This window comes from Schistocerca americana, chromosome 8, assembly GCF_021461395.2.
Source record: "Schistocerca americana isolate TAMUIC-IGC-003095 chromosome 8, iqSchAmer2.1, whole genome shotgun sequence".
In the NCBI taxonomy this organism is placed as follows: domain Eukaryota; kingdom Metazoa; phylum Arthropoda; class Insecta; order Orthoptera; family Acrididae; genus Schistocerca; species Schistocerca americana.
In genome coordinates this window covers 309,715,364-309,732,896 of record NC_060126.1, presented here as the reverse complement: position 1 = coordinate 309,732,896, position 17,533 = coordinate 309,715,364, and the positions used below count along the sequence as shown (strand labels likewise).

Here is a 17,533-nt window from a genome sequence, read left to right as displayed (position 1 = left end):
TTGAATACCCGAGTGCAATGGGCCGCTGTCGATTGCCGTCGTCCGCTGCTGCTGTCACCTAATGGTGGAAGACTGGTACACACATCTTCTTCAGCAATAGAATCCAAATTTCATTCAATTTCACGCCCTCTTCATGCCTGCTGAAACTCCTGACGTGTTTTACATGCTTTATGGTCTCTTGTACAGCTTTTCATGGTATCGGCTTGCGGCTGCCAGTATTTCAGTCCTATCAAAATGAATGTGGTGATCTGGCTCTAAAGCATGTTCCGCAAAAGCTGATGTGTTAAGCTCCCCCCTTTTACAATTGCTCTTATGCTCTCCTTGTCGCTTCTTGACCATTCATTTTGTAGAATCCACGTACACCTCCCCAGAACTACACGGAATCCTATAAAGTACTGTATTTTTTCCAGCGGTTTTCGAGCATCCTTGGCCAATTTCAGGTGATCCTGAATTTTCCAGGTGGATTTGTCTACAACATATGGTTGACAACACAAGAAGATACACAACACCCAATTACGGCACTCATTACAACAGTAATACGTTTACATATCCTAGTTTCCGCACCTGAATTTCTGACCTCAGCTTACCTCTATTTCTTTAAGTACATACACTTCTTACGTAATTATTACTTTTCTTTCCTAAGATATTCAGCATTGGCATTACAGACTTCTTCCAGGTGACAGTCAGATCCCCGCAAAGAGCACAAACAAAGTACACAAGCAAATCCTGCACCCTTGGTTTACCGAACTACAAAATTTTTACATGACGTGGCATGTTAGTAACCAGTCCTTTCCTACAACTTCGATCAGTGCCTCACACCACTGGCTTAGTTAAACACAATGCAAAAAATTCCCATAGCCGTAGCACTCCATCGTTTACGGCAATTACTGCTCAGTGATTCCCGATACTGGCGTCTAATACTAAAATTATAACACGCAAGTTCTCCATAATTTTAGATAACGTTATTGGGAATAAGCGATCTGTTAGTTAACTAAAATTAGTAAAAGACAGTCTCGATCACACAGTCATTTGTTAAAAATACGACGGGTTTCGGCCTCTAGTAGTAGGCCATCTTCAGATATAAGAATTTTTAACATCGTGCAGCCCCGTCAGCAACTCTGATAGTTGAACATATAACACGTCAGCCTCAGTTGCGAATAGAAACCAATATTTACCTAGGTTTGCCGGCCGCTGTGGCCGAGCGGTTCTAGGCGCTAAAGTCTGGAACTGCGTGACCGCTACGGTCGCAGGTTCGAATCCTGCCTCGGACATGGATATGTGTGACGTCCTTAGGTTACTTAGCTTTAATTAGTTCTAAGTCTAGGGGACTGATGATCCCAGATGTTAAGTCCCATAGTGCTTAGAGCCATTTGAACCATTTTTACCTAGGTTTCAGCTTAAATAATTTGGCCTTCTTCAGAAGCTATTGGCACTGAACTATTGTATGCCAGAGTGTGGTCATGTCAAGTATAAAACTATAGCACCGTAGTACTCAGTCATAAAACTACATTACTTGGGCTGAAGAGAAACAGCAGGCCCCACTGCGCGGATGAGGTCGGTAGGCTGCGAGAGCTGCCCCGGAACTCGGGGGCCTGCTGTTTGTAGATTTATGACTGGGTACTATGGTGCTATAGTTGTATACTTGACATGGTAAAACTTTGGCATGCAGTAGTTTAGTGTCAATAGCTTCTGAAGAAGGCCAAATTATTTTGGCTGACACCTAGGTAAAGATTGGTTTCTATCTACAACTGAGGCTGACGTGTTGTATGTTCATCTTCAGATAATGCACCATCCAGCTGACGATGATGATAACAGTTCCAAGCGTCCTCATCGTCAGCCGGATGGTGCATTATCTGAAGATGGGCTACTACTAGGGGCCGAAATAGGTCATATTTTTAAAATGACTGTGCGATAGAGACTGTTTTTATTGATTTTACGCGACTCATCCTTCTGCGGTTAACTTATCCAGTGTGCCATCCGATGCTTTCATTATTGTAATCTCCAGTACTGTCTCCGTGGTTTAAACCATACCGGGAAGTCGTTCACAAGCATTCATAAGAAAACTTCTCCATATCATTCTCCTCGATGCTTCCTTGGATACTAGCCCACGGTTGTCAGACTGATTGTTTGTTCTCTAAGACCGACTATTCAGCTAATCTTTTGAAGGGTGAGGCTTGTCTCTGACCTTTTGATTTGCTGTTCCTGAGGATCTCGACCTCAGCTATGTTTTTACGTATTATTTTCCTCACTCTCTGCGGTCTACAGTAGATGTAAAGGTTTTTTATGACTTATCAAATTGCTCTCATATGATCTCCTTGTCGTCTTAAGTATTTCATTGTCTTCTACAAACTTAGTTCATCTCATTGCGCTCTGCGGTTTTCAAGGCATCTTATCATTCAATAGAATGGAAACCCTTAACTTCCGCATACTCATACGCCCAAATTTCTATGTCTAACACCTAACCTATTTTATTTTACTTCCAGGAACTATTGACTGTTTTCATCTTTTATGTCGAATAACGAGCCCCATGGCTCGTCTTCATCATTGCCGTTCAGTATCTCTTCTTCTTCCTTCTCTGTTTCTATCAGCAAAACCGCCAGACGTACTGTATCAGGAACACAATGTTCATCTTTTGGTTTTTTTCTTAGTTTGCCATTCATGCATTCAAATTCAACTCCACTGGAATCATCATCTTCCTGTGATCATTCTAACATCACATTTACCATTCTTTTGCATGGAGAAATGTATTACAAGTTTTCTCAGCTTCTACTATCGTGTTGCAAGCTAATTAATTTCTTCATCTTCAGAATCTCTAGACCAAATTTCTTTCCGTTCACCATGATCCCCACAATATTCTTCGGACTCTTACTCATTACCTTGCGTGACAACTTCAGTCGGCACTTTTGTATTCAGAATTGCTGCTGAAACAGGTATCTCAGTGTTCAAATGTCCAAATGTGTGTGCATTTCTAAGGGACCAAACTGCTGAGGTCATCAGCCCCTAGACTTACACTCTACTTAAAATGATTTAAAGTAACTTATGCTAAGAACAACAAACACACAATGTTTGAGGGAGGACTCGAACCTTCGGCGGGAGGGGCCGTGCAATCCGTGACATGGCGCCTCAAACCGCGCGGTCGCTTCATGCGGCTAACTGAGTATGTCCTCCTACTTCTATCTCTTCTTCGTCTATATCCATCGATCATATAGTCTCGCTGTAAAATACTTCCATCATTAGCCAGTACATTGCCTACAATTTCAAAGTTCTCATTGCTTGAGTCTTCCTGATTGTCCTTGAAGGTTACTTCACTTCTTTTCTGTCTAAGCACAGTGGTGCATACCTCTGTTTCAAGCACAATACCACATTGTAGAATTAGGGGAAGTTGAGACCAAGAATAGCCTTTGCAGTCAGGTTTTGCATAATCAGAAAATTGGCACTAAAACTGTGTGACACACAAGAGGGTTGCTCTGACCTGGTCATTTACTTCCACACACTTTCCATGTACTACACCCTTTACTCTATCCCTTGCATCCTAAACATCAACATCTTCTCCTTATCACACACGCCGTATTTATCCTTATTCAGCACCGAGACCTGGCTGTCTGAGTCCAGAATGTAATGTACTGTCATGTCTTGAAATGTTACATCAACCACTGGGTATAAAATGTTTTCTGTTGTGTTGTCCAACTGAGTGGCACCTTCTAATATTTTCCATTTTAAGTCGTCATAATAGACAAGTAAGTCTCCTGGAAGTTGAATCCCATCTAACAACGACGTCGGAGCCTCCGTCGCTAGTCAAACTCGCCTTTGTCATTTGCTCAAGGATTTCTTCATGAATCTGGACCACATACTACTAAGAGTTTCACAGCTTCTCTTCTTTGTTTGTTGCGTCCTCCATTGTTTGGTCTCCCATCTGCCCAATATGGTAGCGCCCGCGAACCATGATGATTGTTCCCATTCCAATTTTGCTGGGGGTGCCATATCTCCAATTCGCTTTGCGTGGTCCAGGTCATTGTGGCCCATTGTGTGTTTGCACAAGCGCACCGATTCTCTAATATCAACTTCACAATCATAGCCAGGCTCGTGAAATAAATGTAAAAATACACCTGCATCATGCATTCCACAAACGACCAATGTAAGAGTTTTTCTGACTCCTGTTCAGTAACTTTGTTTGGTGGGTGTATATAAGCTCTTTCTGCTCAAATGGGCCATCGAAGAAAATTATGGCATGAAGACTAAAGAATAAAGGAAGGGATTGCTTATTAGAACACATCTCGAGGCGTTAAGTAATCGTCAATTTGGTAAGAAAGGGAAGTGCCGAGGGTAAAGGCTACAAAGGAAGACCAAGGCTTGCAGTTCAAATGGATGTAGGTTGAAGTTGTTATGCCGAAATGAACTCTTGTACTGTGTAGGTTAGAGTGATGTATCAAGCCAGTCTTCGGACTCAAGACCACGTCAGCGACAGAGTGTGTCTACTTACCTCCAAAGAAGAGAACGCTAGGTGATAACAACACAGGTACACTTGACAACACAGAAAATGGAAATGGGTAAAATCTGAACCTCCCATAACGCTCTGTAGGAGCCCATATTACAGGACGTACAGATTTTGTCATAAAAGTAAAGAACTGTTATAACTGTGAATGCAATAGAATGATTAGCTCGTGTTTGACAGCACAAGGACGCTCCCCTGAGAACAGGCAAGGAAAGTGTGCCACGTCATATCTAATAAAGGCATATCATATAATGATGTGGAGTCAAGGCAGTATGAAGTATGTAAATGTCGATAGCTGCAGCATAACGAATTCGTACCTCAGTAGCGTAGTGGCGATATAGTCAGCACCTGACTGCTGCCACAGTTTGGTTCCTATTTGGCTTAGTGCAAATTTTTTGAGTTACTCTGTAATTTGTTTAATTTGTAGATTCAATGAACAATTAATAGAACAAACAGAGGTTGAAAATACCGCTTCAGTTGTAAGGTTCTTTTTAATTAGAACACGGCCGGTTTCGCTGGTCCTTGGGCCTGAGTTCGAAGAGGGGCTCATCACTGAAAACAATTCTACTTCAGTCAAGAATTTTCAGGCCGAAGCCGTGTCTGGAGTTACCCCGAACAGCTGTGCGGCGTTTTCTTTTGTTTCTTTATTATATTTATTTATTTTTTCAGAGCGTTTTCTGACATTTATTCGCATTGTCTGTTTCGTCTCTACCTATACGTATTCAGTAGGGTTTAAGTCTTGTGCGAGAAGAGGCCAATCGAGAAGAAAAATATCTTCCTGTTCTGCAAACCACTCCTGCACCATCACTGTCATTTGTATAGGAGACTAATCCTTCTGGAAGCAGAGTACTTGCTCGTGATATAGATGTCGTACTGATGGGGTTATAATACTACTCGGACAATTGTATACTGAGCAGCATCAAGTCCACCAACTATCCCGCAAACTTTCCGAGTCCATGGGAACACAGCCAGACCCAAACTGCACGATGTGAATAGCTGTTGCCAGCCATCTATGAATTACCCTTATATACGGAATTATACATATCAGACTGTAGAAGGATTATGAAATCTCTTAATGGGAAACAAACAGTTTATAAACAAAGGCAGTCTGACTCAGAAGACGTCGCGGTTTATCTGTATTATTGCCTGGAGAGAATTTGGCCAATTGTGAACAACCTTAATGGAACGCAGAAACTCTTTCGTAGAGAAGCGGCACATCGCACAATGGCCATTTACTAAAACGAAAACGACATGTCTCTTGAACTATACTACAGTGCAATCACTTACCTTGAAAAATAGAGTAAATTAACGAATATTCAAGAAGAAGCTTTTTCTAAAAATATACTTACTTTGTTTCTTTTTCAAACCGTTTTTTCGGCTCATGCAAACAGGATGAGTTTCTAGTGTGTCTGTTGAGTCACACTGGATTACGTACATTTTTATTAAACTCGATAATTTATGACGTTCTGGGCATCTCATCATGCCTACGAAGCTTCTTAACTGATCACGCATTATGAAAAACTACGTCTGATGTGTGTTCTAGTGCGTTCTCGCAAAACGATGCATGTTGTTGGTGTTTGTTAGTGCACATAGCACGTAAAAAATCGTAAATGCTATCTACGAGTGAGCGACGCGAGAGCACCTGAGAAAGTGGCCTTGATTTTTACGTATCACCATAGTTCACCAAATTACTATGTTGAGTTGTTTTCCCTGGGAAACGTACAAGGACGTCCTTTCATTCTGAGCATATAAACTTCTGTTCAATGAATGAAATGGTTACCAAGACAAAAACGGTTAACATCGAGACCACGAGAGGCAAGGTACAATATCAGTATAACATAAGTGAATAAGAGAATCGACGGTGATATTGCTGAAGGAAATGACTCAGCATTCATTTAAAGTAATTGAATAAAACAAACGAATAACGATATCAAGGCGCATCCGTCCTAAGGATCAGTATGTTTACCATTGCGGCGTCTTGTTTGGTGTGAATAGTTAAGATATTTGACTCGCGCAATGGATGCGTCATCCAAAAATTGCCTGCCCGATGCATTTCAAATGGCTTAATAATTGACTATAAAGACCCAAAGACTTGTTTTTCCAAACTCTGTAGAGGTCGTCCCACGGTGCTAAACATTAGCGAAGAGTTAGGCTTACCTGCCGCGCCCTTTTTGTTTGAGGTGCTAGTCTCATAGTACCGTGGCATAGACTCTGTGGAGTTTCGAAAGAGAGGGCAGGGACTGGCGACAAGTTACAGCTTTGACTCTGTTCGTGTGGCGTGTTCGAATGACACAGTTGTTGACGAGTTACCCACGAAAGGAAGAGATGCGGGTACGAGTTTCGCTGTGCCACAAAAATTTTGACTTTTAACTTATATTTTAGAGAAGTGGTTGTCAACCTGGTACCTACCGTCCACTGTTGGGCGCTCCAGCTTTCATGGTGGGCCACAGGCGGTATGGATTTTAAAAACATTTTCGTTAGGTTTCCATAAAATCTGGACACAAAGCTTTGGAAGTAATTATTATTACATGCTTTAACTTTCTCTAACTCTGCATTATAAATTTTATAAAGTTACGTCTCCACTTCATAAATTCCCATTATTGTGGAACTGTTGGGCGGTTAGAAATGAAAATAGACATAGTAGGCTAATTCACATATCAGTAAATTAATCTACTATGCCTATTTTCATTCACTGCTTTCATATGGCATCATATTTTGGGGCAATTCGCCATTAAGAGAGAAAGTATTGATTGCACAAAAGCGTTTAGTCAGATTAATAGCTGGAGCCCACCCAAGATCACCTTGCAGACATTTATTTAAGGAACTGTGTGTGATACTAGCAGAACGTGGCATACAGTTGGGAGTTAGCAGCAGAGTTCATGCAGTGTTACCTTCTACTTTGGCGGAAAGACCCCTCTCCTCTACCAGGTATGTGGGTCATTTTGGAAGTCACCTGGCCCCGCGCCATGGGGCTACAGACTACACAAATACTGTGCGGGAGCAAAGGCCGGCCTTATTTAGCCGAGGAATCTGCTCGCGGCACCGTTAATTCGAAACCGCGCACGGTCAATTTCGCTGCCCTATTGCCGCTTCCATTGTAGAGGCCCCTCATTGAACGAACGGAGAGCTTCTCCAGGCAAAAGGAAGGCTTAGTCGTGCAGCGTGACGGTCCGCAGCGCGGCACAGTAACTCGGCTGCGAGCACACAAGTAGTGCAGTAGCGGGCTTCAGTCCGTGTGTCACCCACACCGCGGAAAGCCGCTGCTAGCGCACGGGGACTGCGCTGCCAGGGTCGTTACGCCAGACAGCCATCTAACGGGGCAGCGCGCTCGCCAATCTCCTTCTCACAAGGAAACCTCACCAACTTGACCTCGTATTTTACGCAGACAAAAACACTTGCAAGGTTTCAGCCCCAGTAACGGACCCCACTCGAAAATTTGGTCCGAATTCTAACAGCGCATATTTATTAAATTCTGAATCTACAGGTTAAAACTTCACTGCCACCGGCTGTTTGTCACTCGCTCCGTCTCAATATAGCCGCCTAATGCACGAACACGAAGTACAGTACAGCCAAGTGATAACCAGAGCCCTCCTATTTGCGGGATGTTGAAGACGGGAGAAGACAAGGGGGAGAGGGACACATTCGCCCAGAGTGTTCTTTGAAATCTTGTCCCAGAAAACGGTATTCTACGCCGAAAACAGGTAAGTAGTATGAATATATAATGTCAGCCTCACGCTCATATACATGTAATATCATTCTAAACGTCTCTTATTGATATTCTGCAACTATATTCAGTCTCAAAATCAAAATGGTTGAACCTAAGTAACTGAGGAATTACACTGAAGCACCAAAGAACTGGTACAGGCATACGTATTCAGGCAGAATACTGCGCTGTGGTCGGCAACGCCTATATTAGACAACGAGTGTCTGGTGCAGATCTTAGATCTGTTAGTGCTGCCACAATGGCAGGTCATCAACAGTTAACTGAGTTTGAACGTGGTATTATACTCCGCGCACGGGCGATGGGACACAACAAATCCGAGGTAGTGATGAAGTGGGGATTTTCCCTTACGACCAATTCACGAGTGAACCATGAATATCAGGAATCCGGTGAAACATAAAATCTCCGATTTCGCTGCGGCCGGAAAAAGATCCTGAAAGCAAGGGACCAACGACGACTGAAGAGAATCGTTCACCGTGACAGGAATGCAACCCTTCCGCAAACTGCTGCAGATTTCAGTGCTGGGTCATGAGCAAGTGTCAGTGTGCGAACCACTCAACGAAACATCATCGAAATGGGCTTTCAGAGCCAAAGGCCCATTCGTGTACCCTTAATGGCTGCACGACACAAAGCTTTACGTCTCGCCTGGGCCCATCAACAAGGACAATGGGCTGTTGATAACTGGAAACATGTTGCCTCGTCGGACGAGTCTCGTTTCTAATTGTATCGGGCGGATGGACGTGTACGGGTATGGAGATAACCTCATGAATCCATGGACCCGGCAAGTCACCAGGGGACTGTTCAAGCAGGTTGGACTCTCTAATGGTGTGGGACGTTTGCAGATGGAGTGATAAGGTACCCCTGATACGTCTAGATACGTTTCTGACAGGTGACAACGTATGTAAGCATGCTGTCTGATCATCTGCACCCACTCATGTCCATTGTGCATTTCGACAGACTTGGGAAATTCGATCAGGACAATGCGACATCCGGCTAGTCCAGAATTGCTACACTCTTCTGAGCTTAACCACTTCCACTGGCCACCGAACTCCCCTGACAACAACATTATTGAGCATATTTGGAATGTCTTGTGACGTGCTGTTCGGAAGAGATCTCCACCACCTCGTACTCTTACGGATTTATGGACAGCCCTGCAAGATTCATGGTGTCAATTCCCTCCAGCCCTACTAAAGACATTAGTCGAGTCCATGCCACGTCTTGTTGCGGCACTTCTGCGTGTTCGTGATATTAGGCAGATGTACCAGTTTCTTTGGCTCTTCAGTGTATTATGAAGCAAAGTTAAATATTTTCGTTTTGCAATGTAATCATGCCAATAACGTTGAAGAAAAGCGCATATCCTGCAACTATAGTTCACTGTGACAGCCTCTGCTTCAAAATCCAAAGGAAATAACGCACCACAGCTATGTTAATAATTATATAGCGACGCGCTATTTCTATAACGAAGCAGGCTTTGATTTCATTAACTTACACTTCATTGTTTGATCGCAACATAAAAGTGTTCAAAGCGAAAAAATCTCTGACACCATCGGCGGGTTAGAAACTCGCACTTTGACACAGTGAACAAAGTACTATTGCTTATTGGTTCACTTAGATTATAAACACGAACCTCTTACCCACTCGCCTGTACAGTATTGCGCGCTGGGGTAATGGGCAGCTGCAGTGAGATGGGGCGAACGACAACCGCTGCACGGGAATGTTTAAAACTGTGTACTGGCAGAATTGTGGTCCATATTTTCATGCGGAATCAATTGGAGGTATCTTGAGACTATGTTTTCCTCTGCTTCAAATATAAGGTCAGGTTGGTAATGTTTTCTTGTCAGTCTCAAAATGAAGTATCCTTCCTTAACGTTCTGCAATTTGGGAAGCAAATTATGTTTCAGGAATAAATTGTGACTAACAGCTTCATCTGCTGTATCATACCACTTCATTCACCACCTGCCTATCTACGTTACCATCTTCAGGATCCTTGATCTATGTTGAAAGAAGCAATTCAAAGCAAGCTCAGTTAGGGGAAGATTAGGTAGCGCCGGATTGCGGATTGTATCGGACAAGAGCTGCTTCTAAACACTGCCGCTAGTGGAAGCACCTGTCGCACCAGTGCACTCTGAAAGATACGTCTTAGTACTAAGTTTACTCGTAAAAGCACAAATTCGTTATGAAGTTAAGTTACAGTTATGAGCGAAATGGGCATAATCTCAAATAAATCAGCTCTGTTTGTGCAAAATCCCATGTACTCATCCCTCACAAATGTGGCAATGAATCCATTGTTATTCGAAGGTTTCATTGATTGTACAGTATTATTTCCTGTTCATCGCTGAATTCTATCATCTAACGTATTTCTTGGAATTGAATAATACTCACTCTCCTCCCTGACTGTCATTTCAAGAAGTCTGACATTCTCTGCTGCTTACTTGACATTATTTTCATCCCATTTATGTCGTCATGTATCGATATTTGCCTATTTAAAAGAATCGGTAGAAATTTGGTTTTCTGTGGTATCCGTTTAGTACGATATAACCCGAACGTATCGCTGTGGTAGCTTAACATTCCTATTGTTGGACTATACATTGTTATAATATAAAAAATTGGGAGACCAATGTTAACTGAATCTAAAGGCAGAATAAATGTGTAATATTGCTTGCTTGCAAAGGAAACTTAAGATTCCTAAGTTCACTTCATACACGGAAAAATTCATTAGGAACAGCTAACTTGTTGTAACTTCAAAAGGCGGTGTTATTTTGATGGAAAATCGCGTGAAAATTTTCCTCACCAAGAACCCACAGCTGATTCAGTTAAAATGAATATACTCTGGATGGACGAAATAGTTTATAGGAGAATGGTTGGATGTCGTTGTCCAACGGGCACAATATTTCGGCAAGCGCCCACGTTGCCCTCTTCGTCCTCGGCTTGCTCCCACGTACAAGTGCTGGCGCCACCCAAACTGCCCCCGAAGTCAGTTCGTCTTGGGAATATGTCTTTCCTCGTCTTAGTCAGACTAATTGCGGTTTCCCAGGCCTACTAAGGATGTAGCCGCTAACACGACTGATCGGCGATTCCCTTACTCGAAATCTCGACAGATTCTTCGATGACACAGTCCGAGAAGTTAGATGTCTTTGTCTAAAACTCTTTGTCTAAAATTATCGGAACTACACGGAATAAATTACAACCACACTAATGTTCTGTAACTAGAAACTACTTGAATGGGAATTGGGGGGTCCAAGTTTTGGAAAGCTGATACCTTATCCAAACGGCGTCTTATGGCAGTGGATGATATGTCAGCAAGTGGGAATCGCGTGGTCCTCCCGTGATCACAGAGATACGTTTTACTATTGTCTCCTTACTAATGGACACCTTATGTGAACGTGGTAAGAAACAGCTGCCCATATGCCAGTGAAAAATTTGATACCTGAAGCATTAGAATGGACAATACTACAACACTAGTACTATATGTGTATTAGAAACTATGATGAATAAAAGTAAGCAAATCGGAGTGTATTGCAATGTGACTATACCGGTACGTCAAGAGAAGGAAAGAACGTAAGAATTATCGTTGGAGGTGGGGTAATGGTTAACACCCTGGGCTCTCACTCGGGAGGAGTGGTTTTCAAACGGCAGTTCAACCATCCTGATTTGGGTTCTCTATGCTCTTTCTGCTGCTATTAAGGTGAACGCCATGAGGCTTCATTTGGAAAGAATCTGACTTCCTAATTTCCGCATCTTAGGCATGCCCAAGCTCCTGCACTGCCCATAAAGACCTCGACGTAGGAGGAACATGAAATCCTAATCTGTCTTCCATCCTTTGACAACTCATTCCACTTCTTAAGGTGAGACATTTAACATATTTTAGCGTAGTATTCCAGTAGTTCTCACAAGGGACGTCCTTTTGATGTACGGCCGACTAGGCTGAACCTGTGGTGACGGTGCAGCCAGAGGAAAGTTTATGATAACTAACCAGCAAAAACATTTTAGAGCAATTTTCAAATTAAAAGGCTATAAAGCAATATTCTTTGTTTTTCGGTCCCTCTTTCCCACCTGGGAAAAAGGGACCTGGAGATATACAAGTCGTATAGGTTAATTACCGTCTCGTGCAACTGAAATTAAAGTCTTATTACAACCAAGCGCGTTACGCTTTATTCTAAAGCATCTTCAGGTTTTTTGTTGTTTACTTCAGTCTTCCTGTTCTTCCACGTATATGTGTTGGGTTTTAGCACAAAGCACTTTCACTACGCTAAATATATTCACGTTTCTGTGTGGCGAAATGACAATGGTTGTTCTCAACACAGAAACGTGAATGTATTTAGTGTAGTGAAAGTGCTGTGTGCTAAAACCCAATACATAGACGCGGAAAAATAGGAAAAATGAAGTAAACAACAAAAACCCTGACCACTGAAGATGGTTTACAATGAAGCGAAACGTGTTCGGTCTTAGCAAGAATTCCATTATAGTTGCAATCGATGGTAACTAACCTATACAACTTGCCCACAAAGCAGTATTTAAGGTTTACTGTTTAATTTTATGGAACCCCATTATACAATTGTATGGGCATCAAAATTGTGACATTAAAATCACCAAAGAAATTTAAATTATTAAGGTATTCATCGCGATTTGTTATCATTTGCTATGAACAACTACACCGAAGAGCCACAGAAACTGGTACAACTGCCTAATATCGTGTAGGGCCGCGCGAGCAGAAGTTCCACAACACCACATGGCATAGTCTCGACTAATGTCTGAAGTACTGCTGGAGGGAATTGACACTATGAATCCTGCAGGGCTGTCCATAAATCCGTACGAGTAGAAGGGGTGGAGGTCTCTTCTGAACAGTACGTTGCAAGGAATCCCAGTTTTGCTCAATATGTTCATGTCTGAGGAGTTTGGTGGCCAGTGGAAAAGTTTAAACCCAAAATGTGTTCCAGGACCCACTCTGTAGCAATTCTGGACGTGTGCGGTGTCCCAAGCCCGTCGGAATGCACAATAGACATGAATGGATGCAAGTCATCAGACAGGATGCTGATATACGTTTCATCTGTCAGAGTCGTATCTAGACATATCGGGGCTCCCAATATCACACCAACTGCACACGCCCCACACCATTACAGAGCTTCCACTAGCTTGAATAGTTCCCTGCTGACGTGCAGGGTGCATGGATTCATGAGGCTGTCTCTGTACCCGTATACGCCCATCGGCTCGATACAATATGAAACGAGACTCCTCCGACCACGCAACGTTTCCAGTCATCAACAGTCCAATGTGGGTGTTGACGGGTCCAGGCGAAGCGTAAAGCTTTGTGTTGTGTAGTCATCAAGAGTACACCAGTAGACCTTCGGCTCTGAAACCACATATCTATGATGTTCCGTTGAATATTTCGCGCGCTGACACTTCTTTATAGCCCAGCGCTGAAATCTGCAGCCATTTGCGGAAGAGCTGCACTTCTGTCACGTCGAACGATTCTCTTCAGTCGTCGTTGCTCCCATTCTTGCAGGATCTTTTTCCGGCCGCAGCGGTGTCGGAGGTTTAATGTTTTGAACCTTCCTGGCAGATTAAAACTGTGTGCCCGACCGAGACTCGAACTCGGGACCTTTGCCTTTCGAGGGCAAGTGCTCTACCAACTGAGCTACCGAAGCACGACTCACGCCCGGTACTCACAGCTTTACTTCTGCCAGTACCTCGTCTCCTACCTTCCAAACTTTACAGAAGCTCTCCTGCGAACCTTGCAGAACTAGCACTCCCCAGGCTGTGGCTAAGCCATGTCTCCGCAATATCCTTTCTTTCAGGAGTGCTAGTTATGCAAGGTTCGCAGGAGAGCTTCTGTAAAGTTTGGAAGGTAGGAGACGAGGTACTGGCAGAAGTAAAGCTGTGAGTACCGGGCCTGAGTCGTGCTTCGGTAGCTCAGTTGGTAGAGCACTTTCCCGTGAAAGGCAAAGGTCCCGAGTTCGAGTCTCGGTCGGGCACACAGTTTTAATCTGCCAGGAAGTTTCATATCAGCGCACACTCCGCTACAGAGTGAAATTCTCATTCCTGAAACATCCCCCAGGCTGTGGCTAAGCCATGTCTCCGCAATATCCTTTCTTTCAGGAGTGCTAGTTCTGCAAGGTTCGCAGGAGAGCTTCTGTAAAGTTTGGAAGGTAGGAGACGAGGTACTGGCAGAAGTAAAGCTGTGAGTACCGGGCCGGAGTCGTGTTTCGGTAGCTCAGTTGATAGAGCACTTGCTCGCGAAAGGCAAAGGTCCCGAGTTCGAGTCTCGATCGGGCACACAGTTTTAATCTGCCAGGAAGTTTCATATCAGCGCACACTCTGCTGCAGAGTGAAAATCTCATTCTGGTTTAATGTTTTACCGTATTCCTGATATTCACGGTAGACTCGTGAAATGGACCTACAGGAAAATCCCCACTTCATCGCTATTTCGACCTTGCTGTGTCCCATTGCTCGTGCGTCGGCTGAAACACCACGTTCAAACTCAGATAAATCGAGATAACCTGCCATTGTAGCAGTAGTAATCGAGCTAACAAATGCGCCAGACACTTGTCATATATAGGCATTGCCGACCTCGGCGTTGTATTCTACCTGTTCACATATCTCCGTATTTGAATATGCATGCCTATACCAGTTTCTGGCACTTCAGTGTATATTAAAAAAAAACAAAGAACTGCTGAGTTTCATATCGATGCAAAATCAGTATTTAAATTTAAAAAACGACATATTGTAACCGCAACAACTGCCAGTAAAGTGATTACCATATTAAGACAATAATCTTTTTTAAATACATTTATATTTAAAAAATAGATTTGTATATGTGATTTTGAATTTCCAGCTAAAAAGCTCACGATGGCCTCGTGAAGTGGGCAGAGAACTGGCGGAGTGGGGCTAATAAACAGCGTACCCAGGGACTTCATCGATAGACTGCGATGGGAGCATGGGATTCCAGGCAGGTGCGTCGACAGGATGTGCTACGGAGAGGGGAGGGAGGAGTAGGGGGACGGACAGGGAGAGAGAGAGAGAGAGAGAGAGAGAGAGAGAGGTGTGATGAGTCACACCGCGCCCGCCGCTAACAACGTCAGCCAATTTCATGGCCCCCTTTGTGACGCAGTGCCGTGTATGATGACGGCCCTCTTCTTTCGGTTGCTTTCTCCTCCAGCAGTTACAAAGCCAATAATATAATCGCCGCCGAAACTAGCGATGACGACTCGTTGCTTCGCAACCAGTGATGACACAGGTAACAGTATTCTGATCGAGTCTTGGAGAGAAAATAAATGATCTAAATTCTGAGGATCTTAGAAAATACCAAAGGTTTGCTCTCAACTTGTTTGAGATACCTAATTAGAGACGAATTATACTGAGGAAAGAACCGAAAGAAAGGAAAATTCAGAATTGTAAATCTACCGATACAACGCTCAATAGTGACAAGCAAAGATACACTGACGGCGACGCAATGTCACACCACGAAGGAATTGGCCGTACGTTGTCGAACTAGTACTGCATTATTTTCATGTATGTGCGCTATGCTGATCAAATTACGTCCTTATACCAACTTGTTTTCAGTTTTTTCGGTACAGAAAAAGACATTCCTATTGAAGAATGCAGTGAGCTCGTGATGCGTTCTGGGTATGTTGTTACTGGAACATCGTAGGTGTAGACTGCAACCCAACATTTCTAGAGAAAGCGCCCGTGCAACTTGTCCAAAACTTTCAGACTCTGAGAAAGATCGAATCATTGGCTTCATGAAAGCACCATACCGTCAGATCGCTGTTGATTGCAGTGCAACGACTGCATAAATTGTGACGAGATAGTCTCTGGACAACAGTGTCGTATGAAGAGTAGACACGGATTCTTTCAGAAGGACTAAAACATGAGAAGATCAGATAGTTCGACTACCTCTGATGAACAAACTGATGACAACTGACTTGCGGACAGATGTTGCAGGTGGAATGTAACCATCAGGAAGAGATTACTGGCAGCTGGAGTGAGATGACCAGTTGCTAAGTCTCGTTTAAAGCTGACACCACACCACAGACAACAGAGACTTGTGTGGTGTAGAATGAGGCTCAGCTCGGACATTGAGTGGAATTCTGCAGTGGTCATCGAAGAAACTCTCTCTTCGTTTTGTGTCGGTCAGATTGGTGTCAAAGCATTCCTAGATGGCCTGTTGAAAGGTTACAGAAAGGACACACTCTACCCATACCTCTGCAACGCCTGGATTCGTAGTGCGGGAAGCTCTTCGATAAGAAAACATGGCGGATTTTACGATTCTTAAGGGAAGACCGGATATGGCAAGAATGGTACCATTGACGACCAGGTTACCAGGCTAGTAAATGGTGTATTCCATCAGGATAATGCGAGACCCTGCACTACAGTTAACGCAACAAATGTGTAAACGGCATTTGGTGGCTTTGCACCTGTGGCGGTCACACCTCATACTGCCGTTGATGGCCATCTATTTTGAATGCAATGGAAGTTTAATTATTTAACACCCATTGTGTAGCGAACATATTCATAAAACTTCATATATTGGACTGGTACATCGTGATGTAACACTTTCCATTTCTTCAGTGTTTTATTCAAATTTTAAAACTGTTTATAAAACTTACTGATGTTTAGTCCAACTCTTTAAGTACTCACACTGACAATCTTTCCAACGCTAACTCTGCTGTCGGGCAAATCGATCCATCGTCAGACTATAAGGACAAAGAAGAGCTCCCGTGTCCTCATGAAGAAGGATGCACGATCTAGAAATGCACTGAATTCTGCCATTTGTCTACAGTGACAAGAAAAAAATCCTCCCATGCTAGGGCTCTCTCTCGCGCCACAGTTCATGATCATAATCATCATCAGCATCTTCATCATCATTGGTCATTTAACATTCACTGCCAGATACAGATTACCTCTAGAAGTTTTTATATGTTTCGGGCCTGAGCTGTACGCATAGACATAGTTCTTGCACATTGTGGTGTCACCTTCTTGGCTGCCATTAGGTTGTAGCCTCAGTCCTTTCCTGTCTGTTAGCGTGAAGGGTACACCAACCATTCATTCGCCTGGTTACAGATTCCGCAAACCCTCATTTCATTTTCATTACAATCTTAATTAAAAATTCCACTCCACTGTACTCCCCAATCCACTGGTTTATTTTCCTGTCTCTCCTCGTAATTTTCAACTCCCATCACCCCTGCGGTACTCTTTGGTTTTGAGTGGCTTTCGCACTGTAAGTCCGTGTCCCACTGGCATGAGACAAAACTGCTCATAAACCCTGAATGTAAACTTTTCTGTTCAGTCATGTGGCTTAGGTCTGAAAACCTTTTTTAGTT

General features: G+C 43.3%; 1 non-coding gene across 1 annotated transcript; it reads right to left on the bottom strand.

Moving 5' to 3' along the window:
- Positions 1-13,784: 13,784 nt before the first annotated feature.
- Trnas-cga lies at positions 13,785-13,859 on the bottom strand. The gene has a single exon. It is a non-coding gene; the product is annotated as a tRNA-Ser (tRNA).
- Between the last annotated feature and the right edge of the window lie 3,674 nt (positions 13,860-17,533).